The sequence below is a fragment of the Macaca nemestrina genome, chromosome 9, assembly GCF_043159975.1.
Source record: "Macaca nemestrina isolate mMacNem1 chromosome 9, mMacNem.hap1, whole genome shotgun sequence".
Taxonomy (NCBI): domain Eukaryota; kingdom Metazoa; phylum Chordata; class Mammalia; order Primates; family Cercopithecidae; genus Macaca; species Macaca nemestrina.
Genome location: NC_092133.1, coordinates 43,831,937 through 43,836,662, shown reverse-complemented (window position 1 = coordinate 43,836,662; position 4,726 = coordinate 43,831,937). Strand labels below are relative to the sequence as shown.

General features: G+C 39.8%; 1 pseudogene; it reads left to right on the top strand.

Annotated features, from left to right (window-relative positions):
• Positions 1-3,831: 3,831 nt before the first annotated feature.
• Positions 3,832-4,188, top strand: LOC105481196 (small nuclear ribonucleoprotein Sm D2 pseudogene; annotated as a pseudogene).
• Positions 4,189-4,726: the final 538 nt, after the last annotated feature.

Sequence of the window (4,726 nt, the reverse complement as noted above, 5' to 3'; positions counted from 1 at the left end):
CTTTCTCATACAAGCCCACGAAGATGAACTTAATTCTGTAATGGACTTGGGAAAGATAATAGTTGTTAATAATTGTGCTTTTGAACAATTTTATTATCTCTAGTCCATGCCTATCCTGGCTTATCCTAAGTATATTAGACAGAGCAGCATTTTCCAGAGTATGGTGCATGGAACACTAGTCCCTGGAGATGTTCTGTTAAAAGGGTGTGGCCATACATGTTTGGGAAGCGGCACGTGTTATATCCTGTTCTTTGAGTCATATATCATGAATATTATCCTACTAAAAGTGTTGAGAAGTCTTATAGTAAATGAAATTTCAAAACCAGAAGTGTTTCTCAAACTTCTTGATGTAACACCTGTAAAAATTCTGCAGAAAAGTGTTTCAAAGAACAAATTTGAGGAGATGCAGTCACAGAGCATAGCTTATGTCAGGCTTTCTGTTTAAGTTGTTAGGCCCAGTGAGATAGACTGATAGTCATAAAGTCTAGCTGGAAATAAAGTGTGCTTTACAAACAAACATTCTCTCTTGATGTTGCCCTCCAACAACTCAAAAAATCCCTCTTGCATCTATATCAAAGATTTCTTAAAGTTTTATTTATGATTACCTCACTTTGAGAAAATAAACGAAAGCAGTTACTAATGTACAGTAATTTTCCTCCAAAACATTATTCAGAGATAATTTTGTCTTGGGAAAGGAGAATTAAAACATGTATTGAATATATTTTAATCAGAAATGCACATTAAAATAGAACAACTTTGTCCTGGTTAGCACGGCCTGGTCATAAAAATGTTGATTCTTAGAATTAGTAAATTTCTCATGAAGAAAGATACAGCTGTTTAGCCAGTGATCTATTCATTGGTCATTAAAAGGCAATGAAAAGTAAGCATCTGTTTCCTATCTTATAATCTCAGGGAAGACAGATTCTTGGAAGCTCCAATGGGCACATTATGTGGAGGACAAGGAGAGAACTATAAAATGTCTGAGCCATATACACAAATCTGGGCCTGTTGGTTGTTATGGAGCAAAGTTTAAGCCTATAAGCTATAATCTTTTAAGTGTATAAACCACAGATATTCAAACAAACTCAATAGGCAAAATAAAAGAAGGCAGAAGTGGAACACAGGAGAAGCATAATTTTATAGTGCTGGTGATTTTGCTGCCCACTGCAGTCAGTGAGTGTATGCCCTGGAGAAAGAATGAATGGTAGATGTGAACCTGGTTTTCCCTGATTCCCTGAGTGCATCTTATAGCATGAGCATGTCACTGTGTGAAGGTGATTCAAGTTCAGAGTTTTTAATACCTCATACAGTGTGGCCTCTAAACATCAACCAGCTATTTCAACTGGACCTTGACTGCAGAATCAGTGATTTGTTCTCTTAGACTTATTAAGATATGGTATATGAACAAGGTTGTGTCTTTCCAAGGGATTTTTAAGGATAATTTGACTATAAGCAATTTTTACCCTGTGCACAGGCTTCAGAGCTAACCTCTACAGGAACTGAGTCACCGCTGAACTCAGGCATTTTGTTTTCTTAATGCATCTAGCTGCCACCCTATTCCTCTGACTCCACTTTTCAGGCAGGCACCTTGGTGGGAAACTGAGTCAAGTTAAAACTTGACTCAAAGTCATAATAGCTGCATTTATCAGCAGCAGCCACATCTATCCTAAGGAAGAGCATGTCCTGGCTACACAGGTACCCTTTCCTGGATCTGGGATGGGATTATGGTGAGCATGGGAAGTTGGTACCACTTTTTTGTGTCTATTACACACAATAAATAATAATTTTATTATTTATAAATTGCTTGATTCAGCCACATGGCTTGGATTGGGAGACCTTGTGGTGAACTGTTTCCACCAACATAATTGTTGTAGTTAACTTAAGTGCCATTATATAAGAACTGGCAGTATAAGCTCATTCATTTTTGTGCAGAACTCTATGGAAACTGAAATGAAATTTTAAATCTATTAATAAAAACAAACAATAAGTGATAACATATTTGACTAACATGTCAAACTGATTCATAGCTATATACTTACTGTAATTCACCCGGGTGGTATCTGCTTCTAATAGTAAAACAGATAGCAGCAACTCTGAAATCAGTGGTTTTATGTGTGTACAGCCACTGGCTGTGGGCACAGATTATTGTATCATTGTGTATAGTATGCAGTCATTTGTTTTGATTAAGTACTTTAAAATGTCAAGTTTCTCTGCACAGATGCACATGGAGCTATGGTTATTTCTAGGACAAGGATCTAATATTTGGGGAAACATTACACTTTTTTGTTTTTATCACATGCATCTACCCCTAGTTAAAATAATTGACAATAAAAGAATTACAAGTAAGGCCACCCTTTCTTTGGTGCTAAGCCACTAGAAGGGAATGGGGAAGGTCCAGGAGCTAGAAGGCCAGACAGAAGATTCCTAGAGAAACGGACCCAACCTACCATGGCTGTTGGAGCCTCAGAGAAGCCCACCTGGGCCAGAGGCTCAAGATGCCAGAAGCTTACAGGCAATAGGTAACATAAATCCATTCCTGAACCCCACCAAGTAGATGATCTGAGGGATGCCAAGAAGGAAGCTCTTCTCCTAGCTTTTGTCTTTGTATTGGAAACAGAAAGTAGTGAAAGGCATGTTTAGGTCTATGACTCTAACTGTCATTAAGGACTTGGACTTCTTTATTCCTCTTATCCTCCCTTTCCTTTCCTTGCACGTTTTGTAATGGAGTTACTTGGCAGTGCAATGGACTTTGTGTAGTATGGGAGGGGATGGAAAGTGGAGTAGCAAGAGGCACAGATGCTCCTTGAACTGAGGGAGCTGAAGGACTCCTTGGATGGACAGTAGTTCTCTCTGCAAGTCTGCTTTTATTCAGTGCTGCTGGAAGAGTAGAGTCTTGTTCCCTTTTCACCTTGATAGATTTTTCTTTCTGCTGTCTCTGCATGTCTCTCTTCACTGAATGTCTATGATATTAGCTCTATTATTTCTTCAGACACATTTCCCCCCCCAAGACTTCAGGTAGAAATTCAGGCAGCTGCAATCCTGTCTCTGTCCTTTCTGATGATTGATTGAACTTTTCTTCACATTCCACCCTTGGTTTCTACCTATTTTTGTCAGACTTATTCTACTTATTCTCTTACCTTCAAACAGGTATTGAGGGCTTTGTGACCATGCCAAGGAGAAGAGGATGAAAGATGTGCCTACATATGCTGTGGTCTAAATTGTGTCCCTCCCAACCCTGCCCCAATTCATGTTGACCCCCTAACTCCCAGTGTGACGATATTTTGGATATAGGGCTTTTAAGAGATAACTATGGTTAAATGAAGCCAAGGGCGTTTCGGGGATGCATTGTTCTAATCAGATAGGATTGGTGGCCTTACAAAAAGAGGAAAAGAGAGATCTCTCTCCACATGCACTCACTGAGGAAAAGCCATGTGAGCCCTCAGGAAGAAAGTTCTGTCTGCAAGCCAGGGAGAGGACCTTCAGCAGAAACTGACCATGCTGGCACCCTGATCTCAGACTTCTATCTTCCAGAACTTAAGAGCAAATAAATTTGTGTTATTTAAGTCACCCTATCTGTGGTATTTGTTTCAGAAGCCTGAGCTGAATAAAACAACATAAAACTTGCATTCATGAAAATTGTGGACTCCATTCCAAGTCACTGATTTTTCACCTACATAGATCAGTAGTGGGTCATGATTACCCTGGGCGGCTGCATCTTCAAATCCAAAACATTTGAAAAGAGAGGCATCAGTTTTCATTATGAAAATAGATAGTATTCAGGCAGCAGCAATGTGGAGGAAACGAGAGTGAACCCAGAGCGTAGTGACCATCATGAGCCTCCTCAACAAGCCCAAGAGTGAGATGAACCCAGAGGAGCTGCAGAAGTGAGAGGAGGAGGAATTTAACACGGGTCCACTCTCTGTGCCCACACAGTCAGTCAAGAACAACACCCAAGTGCTCATCAACTGTGGCAACAATAAGAAACTCCTGGGCCACGTGAAGGCCTTCGACAGGCACCGCAACATGGTGCTGGAGAACGTGAAGGAGATGTGGACTGAGGTACCCAAGAGCGGCAAAGGCAAGAAGAAGTCCAAGCCAGTCAACAAAGACTGCTACATCTCCAAGATGTTCCTGCACAGGGACTCGGTTATTGTGGTCCTGCGGAATCTGCCCATTGCCTGCGAGTAGGGGCCACCTATCTGTTGACAGAACTCATTCCCCTGGCCTACGAAAACCGCTGCCATTGGTGTTGAGAATAATAGAGCTCTGTGTTTTTTTCTATTGGGGTGGGGGGAAGAAAAGAAAATAGATAGTATTTTGAGTAGAAATGTGGCTCTAGAGACAGGCTATTTCTTTACAACAATTTTAATTCTAGTTCTGACTCCACTTTATACAAACGATGTGACCTTAGTAAGTTACTTATTCTGTTTAATTCTCAGATAATTCTTCTGTGAAATGAGAATAATAGAGTATCTAATACATAGAGTAGTGGCGAGCATTAAATAAATTAATTCACAAATCATTGAACACAGTACTTGACACATAATAAGCACACATTAATATTTATTTTCATTTATAGGAGTAGCTAAACAAATATGTTGATGCCTACTCTACAGGGTTGATTTTTAGTTTGGTAGATCACTTGCTTGTGCAGTCTTCATTAATTTGTGTTGAAGAAAAATTGCACTGGATGCCTGATAAAAATGGAAAGACAGATTTTATTTGG